The sequence below is a fragment of the Phyllostomus discolor genome, chromosome 11 (genome assembly GCF_004126475.2).
Source record: "Phyllostomus discolor isolate MPI-MPIP mPhyDis1 chromosome 11, mPhyDis1.pri.v3, whole genome shotgun sequence".
NCBI lineage: Eukaryota > Metazoa > Chordata > Mammalia > Chiroptera > Phyllostomidae > Phyllostomus > Phyllostomus discolor.
The window spans coordinates 3,120,239-3,136,904 of NC_040913.2; the positions used below are offsets into that span (position 1 = coordinate 3,120,239).

At 56.7% G+C, this 16,666-nt stretch overlaps 1 protein-coding gene across 6 annotated transcripts in view; it reads left to right on the top strand.

Moving 5' to 3' along the window:
• The window catches only part of STARD13 (StAR related lipid transfer domain containing 13), a 225,446-nt gene that overhangs the window by 142,163 nt on the left and 66,617 nt on the right, over nt 1-16,666 (top strand). The window contains exon 1 of one of the 6 annotated variants that reach the window (XM_036011196.1): nt 7,047-7,136. The exons of the other annotated variants lie outside the window; for them this stretch is intronic. The gene's annotated coding sequence lies outside the window, so the exon portion shown is untranslated. Of the gene's footprint in view, nt 1-7,046; nt 7,137-16,666 lie in introns of those variants that run through there. 6 annotated transcript variants of the gene reach the window in all.

Below are 16,666 nucleotides of genomic sequence, written 5' to 3' on the forward strand. Positions count from 1 at the left end.
GCGAGAATCTAATGCTTTCAGAGGATGTAAACAAGGTTTCGTTGCCCCGGAAACCAGCCTGGGTCCTGATGGGTTTTGTAGGAGGTCATGTGCTGTAGGGGGTCAGTAGCATCCGAATCTCTTGACAGGAAAGGCCCCCTGGAAACTTAAAATAGGTGTCGTGTTTTAAAGATCCTCCCAGTTTTAGAACACACGCAGTGTGTGAATGTTGGGTCTCAGCTACCACAGCAGGAGAAGAAAGGGCGTGTGTGTGCACGTGTGTGTCTGTGTGTGTGTGAGTGTGTGGTGCCGGAAAGTAAAATCTGGGATTTATTAAATGCGGAGGTCTTTAATACATCCCAAAGTCCTCGAAGGCTGGGGCAGGCCCGGGCAGCTGTCACTCCGTGCTGATCCCCCTGTGTTCAGATTGCGGGGTGCGTGCTGGACGAGCGGCTAATCTTTTGCGGCCAGGGCCGCTTGCCTGCGTTGATAAGCGTGATTCCCGGTTTTCAAAGTCAAGTACGTTAGCAGATGGCTTACGGTGCCAAGAAAGCTCAAGGCCACCCACGTTTCACTGCAAGATGAGAAGCAAGTTCAGGAGCCTAGGATTCCTGAGCGTTTTCGATAAGTCTGCGTCCAAATTTGGTTTTAGAGTTGGTTTCCACGAAGCCACCCAGAGCTCAGGAAGCAGGGAGACAGGAAGAGGAAAACGAGGAGCTTGCCTGTGGTTTGCCAGGTTGTGAATAAACGGTGTCCCTTGTACTTTCAAAGTCTACTCTAGGTCTGTCTGGTTTTTTTTCCTGAAAATGTCCAATGGACTTTAAAAGAGATACCACATTTTTAAAGAAATTTCATTGCATGAGCCAATTTTTTTGATGGTTACCCCAAATAAAAGTCCGAACTCGAGGCCACATACGAACTGGGGAAGGCAGCGGTGGGTGGCCTGCTCTTCCAGGCAGCGGAAGCAACCAGGTTCAGAGAGAGCTCAGCCCTCCCACCTGGGGCCCGGGGCCTCTGTTGCCCCGAACAGCAGCTTCACTGTGCACGGCCGTTAGCATCACAACAAAGCAGCAGCGCGTCTCGGCCCAGAAACCCAGAGAACACCGTCCAGACACTGCAGCCAGCGTAGATTCGATCTGCACAGGGCCACGGCGAGCCAGCAGACAGCAGGGGCGAGAGGAAAATACCAGCGCCGAGGGAGGACAGACGAAGCCCGAAGCCTCGACGGGCCGGCTTCCAGGGGGCGAATCCAGGCTCGTCGGGCGGGCGGCGAGGAACTCGGCGCGTGACGTGGGCGCCCCCCCCCCCCAGCAGGTCGTCTGCACTGCTGCCTCCATGCCGACGCGTTCAGTCTGTGGCTCCTGGATGCCAGGACTTCACATACCACCGTCTCCGCTCCGGGAGCCAGCGGAGGCTCCGTTCCCTGGCAACAGAGCCACAAGCCGGCTCTCCGCAGGAGCGCCAGATTCAACACAGCTATCCGTGCACCACGTGATCCCGTGTCCTCTGTTTTGAGTGTGCCTTCCCGAGGCACGGTTGGCTTGCCGACAAGACACCCCCACACACACCCCATTTCCCTCTGTCTCTCCCTCCCTCTCTCTCAGGTAGTGTAACCCAGAAGTTTATAAATGGGGGGATTTAAAAAATAGCAAAGTAGCAATGCTATCTGTCTCACAGGGGAGCGGCCACACGGAGAAGGGAGCGCTGACGTTCTCAAACCGCACCTGAGGCGGACTCCAGTTCCTACCACCTGAGTCCCACTGAGGGCTGTCCTCACGGCCCCGGTCGTTTTCGGAGCCCTCGGCGGCGGACGCGTCACACCTCTTAGGTCATCTGTTTGGGTGCAGGGAGTTGAAAACAACCAGGGTCAATCGTGCAAGAGGCGGAGCCTTGATTTGCTTCATAGTTTGAAGGCATCAGACAGAGAGGGGGGTCGGTTGCCTCGATCCAAACACGTAATGGCTTCGCACAACCTCACTTGCTGAAAGCAAAGTGAACATTTATAACTTTGTAATGAAAGGCACGTGTTTTTCCCCAGGAGAAGAAAGGGGGTTAAATGCAGCAGAAACGAAGATACGACGGACTGTTACACTTGTGTAGGAGTGTGAAACACTGGGAAAGGGGCGGGTGGAGGGCCCCTTCTCAGTGCACGGCGGGAACACGGGTTTGTCTGGTTTTCGAGTTCACCCGGAATGCTCGCTGCTGAAATCGTGCTGGAGGCACGCACAGTGTCTGAGAACCTGACACCCAAACATGAGTTCTGGGACAGCAGAGATGGTGGGAGGTCTCCCAGCCCCCGCTGTACACACCGGCACCCCCCTGAACCTGCCCTCGGGGCCCCTGCAGCTCAGCACCCTGTCTCCACTCGCTGGTGCTCGGGGTACGTGGGTGACATTTTCATTGCTGCAAGTGAGAGAAACTCACAGGAGAAGGTGGCACTTACGTCCTGCTTGAAATGGCGTAGGAGACCAGCAGGCATGCTCCAAGTACTCGTGGGCACGCCAGAGTGACCATCTGTCACCTGCAGCAAGTATGCGAACTGAATTTGACTCAATTCATTTTTTTGTCTGTGAGTTCGTGTAGTCGCTCATTGATGCACCTGTTCTACCGCCCTGCCCGGGACATCAGCCACTGGAGAGGGCCGGGAGGGACAGACGTCTGGTCCCCTCTCTGGAACCCCAGAGACGTGGGGTTCCCTTCTCTGGAGCCCCAGCTAAGCTGGCTCAGGCAGTGGATGCTCAGGTGCGGGCGGCACGCGGCTTACAGCTCAGCCTGAGGGCCACACCCGTACCGCCTCGTCGTACATGCAGGAGAGTTTTAGAGGAAATTACAGATAGTACCGCAGTCAGCTGTTCACGCAAAGGATTACTCGTTGGATTGTGATTCATTGGATCAAAATTTCAGTCGCAATCGCCGGTAGTTTAAAATTCTAACTGTGGAATGATAAATAGCTTGTACCGACTAGTCCCAGCATTTTGCACAAACTGACCCACTGAATTTTCACAATGTGACTGACTACCCATCGAGCCTCGAGGGATTGCTACTAACTGGCCCCAGTGCGTGCGGCTTGCTCGGGCACAGTCGAGGTCAGAACCCAGCCGCTTGGGACGTGAAGTCGCTTCCGCACTGCGTTACAGAGAGAACATACTCTTCTCCACGAAGCCACGCGGCCCTCGCCAGCCGCGTAACGCTGCTCTCCACCTGCCCTGGCACAGATTCTGCGCACGAGGCGGCCGTCGGCACATCCTCGCATCCGGTGCACGGCGCTCCCCTGCGGAGTGCCGGCATGCTCGGCTGGTCCCCTCTCTGCAGAGCTGACGGGCCTCATGCTCTGCAAAAAATAAGACAGAATCACCGAGGAGCCGTATCCGTTGTCTCTAGGACCCTCCCCGAGGTGCCCAGGGCTTGCTGTTGACGCTTCTCACTCGTCCCGTGAGGCCGGCCTCGACTTTTTGTCTGTGGTCACCAGAGAGACGGTCTGTGGCTCCAGAGGAAGGGACAGCTGACCGACTATCCGTCTCTAGCTAAGGAGTGTAGGACTGAGGACCGGGACATTGGCCCTAGTCGTCATTGCTGCTCTTGGGTCATGAACTTGTGCCTGAACTTGGATGTCGCTTGCAATGCTTCCTTGACCTGCCATGCCCAGGGTCTGGTGAACACGGAGCTTCAGATGCCATGCTGGTTGCTCTGCCATCTGCTACCATCCTTAAACGCATTTTTGTCCCCAATAGGGATGGCGTCCCTCTCCCAGGCCTGATTTGCCCAGGGACACGGCTGTTGGGCCTTTGACCAAGAAAATGGGCAGGGTGAGTGAGGCAGCTCTCTGGCACCCTCGAGCTGGTGGTGACCTTGGGTGGGTCACACCCTGCATGGCCCTCAGTTGTCCCGGTCCTGGAGGAGAGGACAGGTGCCCATCAGAACTCCCCGCCACACTCAGTCCCCTCCTCAGTGTCTTCCTTTCTCTGCCCACAGCGTGTCATCTACACACAGCCCCCAGCCCCCAGCGGGCGGGTGCCTGTCCCCAGTGTCGCCTGACAGCGTCCTTGTATCCGTGTGTGCATTGCGAAGGGTGGCACAGCCTCTCACTGGTCGGCGGTGCCATCATTTATGCGTAAATTCCCTGCTGGTGGCACGAGTGTAGTTGGCCGTGTTTCGCTATCACAAATAATGTGGTCGTGGAAACTTGTGTATATTTGTGCATCTGTCAGCAAACACCCCCAGGAAAATGCCCCAGGCAGGACTTTCTTCGGCTCCAGCCCCCTGCCTCCCGCAGCTGTGAGGTTGCCGCTGGCACCCCCCTCCTCTCGAGACCCCCTTCCTCCCCGAGGGCCTCCCCTGCTCCCGCCACTGCAGCGGCCTCCTGAGTGGGTCGTCTGGCTGCTCTGCCCTTCCCGATCCGTCCTGAACGCGGCTGCCGCGTCTCCCTGCTCAGACACAGGGTCACACCTGTGCCCAAACCGCCCGAGGGCTCCCGACGGCTGGTCGAAACTGATACTAACGCCCCACACCCCCACCCCGGCATTCAAGGCCGTACCACGGTGTGGTTCCCCCACCCCCCGTTTCTGTGGTTCCCCTCCCACGTTCCCTGAGCCTCAGCAGAACGGACGGCTCCCTGGTTCGAGTGCCCGCCCCCTCTGTCTCTGTGTCTCTGAGTCTGTCCTTGCCTCTAGGAAGGGCCTCTTCCCAGGGTCCTCCTCTCGCCCTGCCTGTGCAAATCTCGCCCAAACTGGAGTGCCGCCCCTCCGCAGGCACATTTTCTGGATTGCCCACCCTACCCCCCGACCTAGATGCGCTTTTCCCCTCTGGAACCCCAGCCGCACTCCCGGTGTCCTGCTGTTCGCGCCTTCTGTTTCAGGCCGTGATGGCTGAGCCCCTGTAAATCGGCCGCCCTGGGGTGCAAAGCACGCAGCCCCCCAGGCTCCAGCTGGATGCTGGCACCCGATGGGAGGGGACAATGTTTTTTAGACGAGATGCTCCCGGTGGTGCAGGCTCTTCCCCCAGCGGGGCAGACTCCTCCACGTGGAAGGGAGGGACCACACACCTGCAGCCGCTGAGAAACTAGGTCACCTGTCCGGTGTATTTATTTAGTCGAGAGCACAGACGTGCACTGGGAGCGGGGCGGCGCGGGCGGGGGCGGGGGTCCAGGCCCGCGGCCCCTCCTCGGCCACGGAGCGGGGCCCCGCTGCTGCATCTGGAACACTGACTCCCGGCCGGCCGCGGCCGGCGGGGCTCTGCCCTGCGATCCCTGCACTTCTATTCACGGGTGCTCACAGACTTCCTGTCGCTTGAGTCACCCTCGTTGGCAGCAGGAGGACATTCTCCAGGGAGGGAGCAGGGGAGGGAGGTGCTGGGGTGAGCGTCGCAACTGGATCGGATCAGGGGTTCCAGAACAAAATCTCCTCTCTTCTCGGTGACCCAGAAAACCTCTTTCCCCACCAACCCCAGCCTCACATCCGAGGAGACAGGAAGGTCGCACGGGTCGCCTCCACCTTGAAGTATCCGATTTTCCAAGTTGAGGCTCGAGCTTCTCACAATGACCTACACTCCTTCCTCTACGGTGGCGCTCGTCCGGTTCAAGGTCTCATTCACTCACTCGCTCACTCGCTCACTCGACAAGTGACAATTGTGTCCGTCCCCGCCCCCGCTGGGCTCACAGACTGACGGCAGGTGACAGCTGCAGGATTCTACGGTGGAAGGAGAGCTGCGGTGTCCAACCCTCCCTTCCCCGCCCAGTCTGCCCCGGGCTCCCCGCCTTTCTTCCCACGGCACGATCCCGCGCACACAATCTCAGTTACCCTCCGCCTGCACTTCACGCCCGCCCGCCCGCTGTTCCCAGAACCCTTTCATCTTCAGCTCTCCTTATCAGCGCCCGTGGTGCTGAGCCGGGGCCCATCCGTTGCCAGATTAAATATTTATACGCCTTTCATATTCTCCCCAGTTGCAAAGAACAATGCAAATGTTGACTAAGGACAACACGGTACTTTATCACCTTGCTCTAATCTGGAGATCACCTGGGAGGTCTCCAGAGCTTATCTTACGCCCTCTGGGTGCAAGGACGCTGTCCCAGAAACAAAACTTGAATCTAGATCTCCTGGCTGTGGCTCCTGCCGCGGTCTCCAAATCGCTCGCCTTGTTTTAGGAACGCTTGCGCCTGCTCTCTGCTCTGAACGCGCCGTCCTGCTGCCTGGTACGGCGTGGTTGTGTTGACCACGCGGAACAGGTAAGTTCCAGGAGACGCCGTCTGTCCCGCCGGGCCATAGAGCGGATCAGGGCCACGCGCTCAGCTGTCTGGCTGTGCTCGGTGGAGCGGGCTGCTCTGTGACCACAACCCGAAATGCGTCCGTGTGTTCTCTCGATTCCCCAAGCTCCCCGGAGGCTGAAGCGCCAGCAAACTGGATATGAGGAGGCACAGTGTTCTCTGGATGCGAGCGAGGACTTGTGTTTCAGGACAGGAAATGACAAGTGCACGATTTTGTCAGGTGCTATTTTGGCATGTGCTCCTTCCCATTTTCTCCTTGGAATCAGTTCTCAGTGTTGCCGTGTTAAAAGTTACTCCGTCATGGGTGTGTGTTGTAAGAGTGTGTGTGTGTGTGTGTGTGTGTGAGTGTTTTGGGCACGGACGTCTTTTAGGTCGTGTTAGGCACGGAAAAACCCGAGCCTGGTCCCAAGCCCGTCTCCCCATCCTGTGAAGTTTCAGGCTGACTGAGAACAGGACTTGTTATATAACGTCCAGCCTTGGCCCTGGCGTGGGGGGCGGGGGGGCCCTCGGGGAGGCGTGCCCCTCCTGGCTGGTGATGGCCTGGCAGCTTCTCCCTCTCGTGTGTGCCCCAGCTTCAGAGGCAGGTTTAAAATAGAGGCTTCATAGCAAACCCAGCTGTGAGTTTTCATTTCGTTTTCTCTCTTCGGGCTGGAGGCGGGGCCAAAGCCACCCTCAAACCAGCTCACCATTGATCGGGCTGCAGCCAGCACACTGCAGCCCCACAGGCAGCGGGCAAGCGCGGAGGAAGCCGTGGCTGGCAGGGGCGGTGCAGGGGAAACGCTCGTGGCAGACGGGCCATCTGTCAGGGGCGATGTTCAGGACAGCGGAGAACGGCGTGAAGAAGAGGGTGGTTTTGTTTCCAAGGCGCAGCACAGCCTGAGGACATTGTTTCCACAAAGTAAGTTTGTGTTCCGTAGCAAACGAGGTCCCGGGGGCAGGGTGGGGCATGGGGAAGATCACAGTGCCTTCTATTGGCTGTGTGAGTTCTGGTATTGATCTGGAAAGTTCCTCTGTGGTGTATTGGCCATTCGGAAGGACAGCCTTTGAACAAGAACTGGATTCAGAATTTACAGCCTCTCATGTTGGTGGTTCACTTTAAAACCACTTGACAGATGCAGTAAAGGTTTATTTTACTTTCATGTAACTTCAGAATTGTTCTTCTGGGAGTATAGCTATTGGTAAAGGTGTCTCTGTCTCTCTCTCTAACTCTGGGCACAATGATCAGTGTCTTTCCTCAAAGGAGATGTAGGAGAAAGCGCCCGTCTCTGAGATTTAAGAGGCTGGCAGTAAACGCTATTCCCCGGACGTGAATTCCCTCGGATCCATTTTAGGTAAATGGCCATGGATGTGACCTAGACATCTGCGGGCTTCCCCAGTAACGTTACTGTGTTGACATAGTTTCGGAAGGGAGCTGCTTCCGGGACTTCTTGCAGTGTATCTTTCTCAAAAAGCCTTTTGCCCGTCCCCAGCGCCTCCGCCACGGTACTCGACGCCCCTGCTATGGATGTTTAAGACCTTTTCAAAGGCATTCGTTGTGAAACAGAGTCAGGCTTGTGCTGTTCTTCGCTGTCACGTGTTACGTCCAGGAGGTTTGCGTTGGCTGCCAGGGGCTGAGTATTTATTAGGCCGGGACTCGTCTCATTCCACGGAACTGAGGCAGCGGTTTGGAAAGCTAGGCTTCTGTGGGTGACGGCAAGGAGCCCCTTTCGCAGGGAGGCCGCGCTCCTCCAGCTGACGCCGGCGAGAGGGGACGTGGCTTCGCGTCGGCATGAGCAGGCCGTCCCTTGGAGCCAGAGGTGGAAGCCGTGGCTGGAAACCCCCCCAAGCAGAGCCCGCTCGGGGCTGTGGCCCAATATGGGTGTCGGAGCTGTGCGGCCTGTGTGGGAAAATGGCCCCGGTCCAAGGTCTGGAATCATTTATCTTCCGCCGGGGTCCAGGAGACAACCGTGGCGTGCCTTTTCCAGGAACCCGCGCTGATTGATTTCATTTACCCAGAGCCGTGCGGCGACCGGTGGCGGGACACCACACGTGGGGGGCGGGAGGGGGGGGGACATCCTGATCAATTTCTGCTTTCCTGACATCCTGCTCTCATTAGGGTTCTTGGTGCCTCTGAGCGAGATGGCGCTGGTATGACAACCAGATGGCTTCTGCCGGGCCCTGGCCACCCGGGCCCTGACGCAAACCACGTCTGTGGTCCCTTCCAGCGGGGGTGTCAGAAACCGAAAGCCGTGCGCCTGGCCTCACTGCCGTTCCGGAGGCTGACCCTGCTCCCTCCAGTCCGGATGTGAGGACGGAGGGAGCAGCAGTAGCCAGAGAGCTCCACGGGCTTTGTGAAACTCCTGCGTCAGTGCAGCGATGTGCACGGGGAACTCTTTGTGCAATTCTGGGACGTGCTCTCCTGGAGGTGCAGACCGGTGCCTGTGTGTGAGGGTATCGGGTGAGGGTATCAGGTACGCCCGCCGGTCAGCTCTGCCCGAGCCGACCTCGCGTGGGCGGACGTGCACTGGCGTGGGACAGGGCTGCCTCCACACCTGTTTCCCTAACGTGTGAGAGCGCGTTTGCCCAGGTCAGAGCTCATGGGGACACGTGGAATGTCCCGTGAGGACAAGGACACCCGAAGCCTTGGAGGCCAGCCCCTGCTTGCGCGCTGCCCACCTGATGGTGCTGAGGGCGACAACCGGCCTCTCGATAAATCTGTGTCCCTGCTCGAAAACAGAGTGACCAATTCCAGCCGTGTCTTGGCTTTCTGGGGCATTGCCGGCATCAGTGCGATAGGTGTCTGCTGCCTGGTGCTGTTAGCCTTTGGCATCGGCGTGACGGGTGAGGTGGCCCCTTCCCCTGGACAGGAGACCGCGGAGCTCCAGGCGCCTGGAGCAAACCCTGCACTCCCGGGTCTCACACACTCGTGACGGTGCTGGCGCCCCTGGCCCTTCCCTGCGTGAGGTTCCCCTTCGGTTTTCCTCATCCCAGCTCCCCGCCTGTCCTCGCACGGGGTGAAATTTTAGAAGTAGAGTTAACATGGGTGCAGTGCGGCCTCGATTTAGTCTGCTTACACATATGTCATTTTAACCATCTCTAATATAAGGAAAATGGATGATGGTGCAAATTCAGGGCCTTAGTTTTTTTTTGCTCTTCACATAGACATGTATACTGTGTTTAACTAAATATGTGCTTCTATATATGCTTAGCTTCATGTAAGATATCTACATAATAAAATCTTTACAGAATAGTCTCGTAACGGCAACAGGATATAAAAGATCACAGGTAGGTAGGAGATCAGGACCGTTAGCGTGCTGTCATTTTCAGTGCCGTGCAGAGGGCGGCAGAAGTCAGAAACCAGACCTGCCCATCTCGGCCACAGACCCTGCCGCACGCCCAGCCACGCCGTCCCCGTGGGCTTGGTGCCCTGACTCTGCGAGCCGCCTCGCGCATCCGTGTCTCCCTGGGCGCGTGACGTCACCCCACCCCACCCCACCGGCGCGTAGTGCCCCCGCTGCCGTGCGGGAACGTGTCCCTGACCGTGGGAGGGTCATGCTGGAGGCCGGGAGGCCCACGTGGAGACACCCCGAGAACTTCCCGGGCACTCCTTGCTCTCTGGAACCTTCCTTCTCCCCTTTCCTAACAAACCCCGTGCGTCAGCCAGCGCCTCCCCTGACCTCTTTACGGATCTCAAAGCCGCGTTTGCTCCCCCTTTGGAAGCCGTGGCGCCTCTCCTGGAAAGAGCTGACCAGTGGGCCAGCTGTTCCCCCCCTCACCTCCGCTCCAGTCCGACCCCAGCGCTAGGGGTGGCGTCACGTCTTCACGCTCTGCTCGCCCCGCCCCCTGGGCTCCGCTAAACGCGCTCTCTCCTCCGTCTTACCACTCGCTTTGCTCCCCAAGGCTCCCTTGAACGTCACCAGTCTCCAGCCTTCCCCAGCGCTCCGCCTCCCTCGGGTCGGGAGCTCCTCCCTGGGCAGTCAGTCCCCGGTGGGCACTGCCGATGGCGCTCTGCCCCGGCTCCCCACTTTTCTTCGGCCGCCGGTCTCCCGCCCTCTGCGGGCTGCGCGAGGACGGGCAGGCACGTGCTTCTTTCCGTGCCTCCCTGGCGCAGGCGTAGCTTCTCCTCCCCGACTGGTGTTCCCGTCGTGTTTGTTGCATGAACAAACGAGCCAGTCCCTGCGTAGCTTTCTGAAAAGTTTCCATCGTGCATGATAGGCTACGATCCCACACTTTGGGGGACGGAATCCGGGCACCCATTTCCATGCCTGGAATAGTTTGGCCGTCCCCATGCCGTAGCCCAGCGTCCCTCTGAAGCTGGGGAAGCGCGGCGTGCGATCACCAGGCGGCGACCAGCGAGCCCACGGGCCCCACGGGAGGCCCGCACCTCTCACCTAACTAACCAGACACGGACACGACCCATCACCCGCCGGGCTCTGCTGGGAGACGCCGTCTCTCAGAAGAGAAGTTTGGCGGTTCCATCAGGACCCTCTGGTCTAGTAACTCCCCTCGAAGGAGATTATCCCAAGATTATCCCAAGAGCATGGTTAAAAATACGCACACAGAGCTTCCTGAACAGAGATATTTAGCACGACATTTGTCATAAACAGTATGAACAATGGCAAGTCCAGTGACCAGCGTCAGTTTCATAATCAGAACGAGTTCGTAATAATCTAAAGGCTGCACGATCCGTTCTGTACTACGGTCGCATTGACTCGTGGGCTGCCGTTTTTTCTTCGAGACCCTTTACACAGAATCAGGGACGCACACACCTGGGGAAATCAGGTGGAGAATTTCTTCCAGGGTTTCTAATGCGCCACCGTCCCTGTTTTAATCTGGCCAACATTGCAAATAAGATCACTTCCGAGCCGGAGTTCGGAGGGTCTTTGCAGGGGCGGGAACCTTGGCATCGGTGGGAGTCCAGAGGCCCAGCTCCCCATGGTGACAAATACGCCATCACCGTCCCCGAGAGATGGGGATCGGACTGGTTCCGCTTTCCCCTGGAACTGAGGTGCAAAGCAGTTGCGGGAAAACTTGAGTGTACTTGTTAAATGAGTGGGAAGAAAACTATGTACGTAGGGGAGGCTTCCTGTAATCCCTGCTTTAATCTCCTCTGACAAGGAATAGCTGTCAGAGGTAAAGCTCTTTTATCGTAACAGTTTCTACAGGTTGTATCAGGATAAACCACAGGGACACTGGAAATGGCCCGTGCAGTCAGGGCTGGGCCCCCGGGGGAGCACTGGGCCGAGGTAGAAGCTCCGCCCTCCTGTACCCATCACCTACTTTTCTGCTCAAGAGGGGGCGTTTTCTCTTTTCAGTTCTTGGAAAAATACTTGAAGTTCAGCCCACTAGCAGCGCCACTCCCTGAAGCTGGGAGTGAGGAGGCCAGGGCACAGGACGGCTGGGCAGGGACACGTCCCAAGCAGGACTGTCCCCCTTGTCGTAAAGGGCACAGCAGCCTGTGTCTCCTTGAAAGACGGTCCTCCGTGGTCCTGATCTGCATGTTGCAGAGCCCCCTGCTTCAAAGAGCTCACTGTTTGCATGGTGAAGGGATGCCACCTTTGAAACTTAACACAAGCCCTGGCTGGCATAGCTCAGTGGATTGAGTGCACCTGCAAACCAAAGCATTGCAGGTTCAATTCCCAGTCAGGGCACATGCCTGGGTTGCGGGCCACGGCCCACGGCAACCGCACACTGAGGTTTCTCTCTCTCTTTCTCCCTCCCTTCCCTCTCTAAAAATAAATAAATAACAGCTTTTAAAAAAACTTAACACAAACCCAGTAAAAAATAAACAGATAAACCCCCCAAAGGGCTGCTCCCCAGCCAACATGCAATGTGAGCGTGTCTGCTGGGGTGGAGGGAGCAGGGGGACGTGGGGCTCTGAGGGGTCCACGCCACAGGAACCTCAGTCCTGACGACCAGGAGAGACTCTGGCCTTGGTGTCCCTGATGCCGAGGGACCCGAGGGGTGGCACCGTCGCCAGCTGCATGGAAACTCACTCCTCGCTGCCTTCCTCAACCAGCAGGGGCAGCGCAAGGGCGGAGCTGGTGGGCTGAGCAGCTTGAGCTGGGCCGGGTCGGCGGTCTGAGCCGCAGGGGTGAGAGAGCAAGCAGCTAGCCAAGGAGGACTCGGACCCCTGCAGCTCAGGTGGCCCTGACAGGGTCCCTGGGGACAGGTGCACACAGTGTCAGCAAGCCAGGGGAAGCCATTCCGGGGGGCCCGGCCTTTGCCCTTCAACCTCCGCAGAGGGGCCTCGTGGGGGCCTGTTTATTCCGAAGGCAGCAAAGGGCAGGAGGACCCTGCCTGAAAGCGTTGCCCGTGGTTCTAGCATTTAAACTCACTCTGCTGTCCCGGCGAGGATCTGGCCGTAAAAGCCTCTCGGAACGTTGGGTTCCCAGCTCCCCACAAGAAAACAATCATCTGGGACAATCTCCTGAGAACGGCTGTTCTTTCCCTAAGTGCTTATTATCCCTCCCACCGGCCCGTCTGTGCCGGGCCTGGCCACAGGCTAGCCCTGTGTGTCCCGGGGACGGGCCTGGGGAGGGGACACCCACACACAGATAAGACACAATTTCTTGAATTAACCCAAAATTGCTCGGTGAAAGGAACGCTTGTGTAAGGCAGACGCACCCTGACTGGTGTTCTGGGAGCCTCGCAAGGATTTGAATAAAACCGCAAAATGGTTGACCGACCGTGGGGAGCCTCGGTTTAAATAAAAGCGGTTTATTTTTAGCTGAGGACCAAACTCCAAATTAAGTGACCTCCCTGTGCCAGAGGTCCCAGCAGAGAGAAATAAGATATCCACGTCTTTCGGGTTGATGATGAAAGGCTCTTACTTCATGTTGTTCACGCTACAGCTTTGTGTTTCTTTTCGGTCTCGCCGACGCTCGCTTCTTCGGTGTTGGTATATCACCCCCACGAGGAATCGAAGTGCGTATCTCGCACAATTCTCTGGGATCACGGTGCACAGCCAGTGCCACTCTGATAAATTCACTTCGATAAATATCTGTGGGTCTCCTACTGTGTGCGAGGGACTGTGAAGAGGAGACAGAGCTGTCCGGGCCTCTCAAGGGTGTTACGGCCCCATCGTGGGGGCAGACGCGAACACACTTCAAGGGAAAACCACTTCCATCCCAATCGGAGGTGGGGCGGTGCCCCGGGGAGCAGCGCTGAAGTCGGAAGAATGGGGAGGCTTCGTGGGCTGGCCTGGAAACATCGATTTCGGGAGAGGGCCAAGGTGCGAGCAGGTGTGTGCAAGGGCGCGTGTCAAGACACATAAAGTCTGGAAATTGCTGAACATGGTCCAGATAAATGCGTGGCTCTCCCGCATGACCGGCTCGGGGGGTGTGCAGAGAGGCTGCACTGGGAGATGCGGCCGGACAGGGAGATCGGGGACAGACCCCGAAGGCTCTCCACTGTTCTTCCCTAAGTCGCGCACAGCCATTGACAGTCGGGGCGGAGAGCGGTGACGTCTGAACTCGTCATTCGGGGAGGGTGTTTCGGCAGAAGAGTGCGTTGAAAGGAAGCCGTGATACCGTTCATACACCCGCTGCAGTGACCCACCCATCCGCCTATTCCCTCCTTCCATCCAGCAAATACTAGCTGGGTGCCCGCCGTGCACCAGGCCAGTTTGGGCTACAGGTCGAGGGATCTGTAGACAGAGACACATCAACAGGCAAAAGAAAAAGAAAAGTTTTCTGACCCCATGATATTAGTGTTCGAGCGGGAAGACGGACGATGAGCAACGTAAGTAGGTACATGCCGTTTAGTGCAGTGATCGTTGACAACAGAATAAGGAGGCAGGGAAAGGCGGTGTGAATGTGAGGGAGGGGGGTGGACGTTTTTGGGAAGGTGGCCAGGGCGGGCCTCTTGAAGAAGCAACTTCAGGGAAGACGTGGAGGGAGGGGCGTGGAAGAGAGGATTGTGGGTGTCGGAGGCCAGAGCACTCGGGAGGGAGCAGAAAAGGCAGAGGCTTTGGCTCAGCAGTTGACTGTTTAGTGAGACAGTGCTGGGCAGGGGGAGAAGGAGCGGGAGGAGGAGGAGGAGGAGGAGCCGTTTCAGTGAGAGCGTGCCTCCCTGACGCATAGGCCTGGTGCAGAGGGTTAAGTCAAGGACGACTTGAGGGGGTGGGTTTCCGCTGAATCATGTGGCCTGATGTATCTGGTGTTAAGACAGTTTGGGTAGGATGACCTTGATCTCATCAAAGGAAGGGGTGAAGTCAGCTGAGAGGAAGTGAGGGGTGTGGGGTCAGGGCTGGGTACTGGAACCCTGCAAGGTTTTACACCAGCTGGTGGGAGGAACGGGAGCGGGACCTCAGGGGAGGAGAGTGTAAGGATTGATGAACGGTGTTTGTAGCTTAGCCGTGGCTTGTGTATCCGCGGGGCAACTGTGCATTAGTACTTGGTGTGTGGGTAGCACCGTGCTAAAAGCTGACCACACCTCGGGGGAATATACTCACGGACGGAGAGCAGAGAGTGTTTGTAAATATAGTCAACGTGCTCTTTTATCAGACTGGAGAGGATGAGGTAGCATAAATATCTGACTTCTCACAACAAAGCCCACTGGAGATACATACGGAGTTTATTGGGCTGATTCTTAAGAGATCCATTTCTTAGAAAACTCTCCTCTCCCCCTCTCTATAGAGATGACTCAGTCACACCCAAACAGCTGTATCCTCATGATCAGCCCCATCCGCATCTGCCTGTAGGACTGAGTTTTAAACCCATACACTTCGAGGTGCCTCACATGACACACGGGGGTGCTCCGGCGGTCTGTGGAAGATATGGGTCCCCCCAGGATTCCTGGGGCTGAGCAGGAGACAGGGCCGCCAAAGTCCCTGTCTCTTAACCTTGGGCCTCCAGCCGCCTGGCCGTGCATCCCGGCATGCAGTCCGGTTGCCCCGGGGGCCCTAGTGTCGTGAGAAAGGCCGGGAAGTGTGTTACAGGAGACGCTTCTACAACGTGCCCACTGCACACTCACGCTCCCTGGCACCGCGGTCCCACACTGTTTTTGAGCAGTACCACCAAAGTATCCATCTGTATTCTCTAAGTCACAGATGTGCTCTACTGTCATACACAATGTCATCATAAAGGCCGAAGTTCATTAACATCCTCCTTCCAAATCATCTTCTAGACCATTTTCAGTTCTTCCCGTGGACTTCTCGTCTGGCCTAAATATATTCTCATTGTCCTGACCTCGTGGATGTGACTGTCACAGGGCCAGGGTGAGCAGTAGGGACATGTCACTTTGTCCCTTCCGTGTTGACTCATGCTAGTCGTTAACATCATCTTCTCCTCTTCGTGGCTTTTCCACAGGAATCTGAAGCCACTGCTCCGTTTTGTGAGGGCAGGTCTAGTTAACAGTAAGCAGTGGTGCTCTGGCCGGTGTGGCTCGGCTGGTGGTAGTGTGTCCCAAAGGTTGCAGGTTCGATTCCCAGTCAGGGCACGTACCTAGGTTGTGAGTTGGATGGGTTCAGGCACGGGAGGGAGGCAACCGATCGATGTTTCTCTCTCTCCCCCAAAAGGAAAAAAAGTAACAATTAAGAAAAAGTTCCCCAGTGAGGATAAAAAATAAAAAGTTAGCGACGCCGTCCACATGTCTCCGGGCCAGGCCCATGCCGGTGCCAACGTCCCGTGCACGGCTCCTGTGGGCCCACGGAGACCACCAGCAGGCAGGCAGCTGATCCTGAGCCTGAATGCTGCGTCCCAGTCGGTTTCTTAAAGATAAAAAATAATTTAGTGCATCAAAAAATTATGGTACATTTACACGATGGAATTCTATGCAGCAGAGAGAAAGAAGGAGCTCCTACCCTTTGCAACAGCGTGGATGGAGCTGGACAGCATTATGCTGAGTGAAACAAGCCAGGCAGTGAGAGACAAATATCATAGGATCTCACCTTTAACAGGAACCTAAACAACAAAAGAAAAAAACAAGCAAAATACAACCAGAGACATTGAAATTAAGAACAATCTGACAATAGCCAGAGGGGAGGGGAGAGGGGACAATGGGGGAAGGTTTTCAGGAACTACTATAAAGGACACACGGACCAAACCAAGGAGGAGGGTGGAAGCTGGGGAGGGAGGTGGGTTTGGGGGGGGGTGGGAGGAAGGGTGGGAAAAAATGCAGACAACTGGAATTGAACAACAATAAAGTAAGTTATGAAACAAAAAAAGGATAAAAAATATACCAGTGAAATATTTTAAGTGAAGACAAACAGAAATTTCTGACATATGCACGTGCACCCTATTTGGGAGACCTTCGTGCTTGTGTCCAGGAGATGCCCATCACCCCCCAATGTCCCCAGTGATGACAAGAGTTGTTAGTGACTGTGTGCTCCTCCCCCGCCAGCCACACTGCAGGCCCATCACCTCCATTTTGCAGATGAGAAAACGGAGGCTCCGGGAGGTTCATGACCTCATCCGAGGTGGCGTAGCTTTTGTAAGAAACCGACAG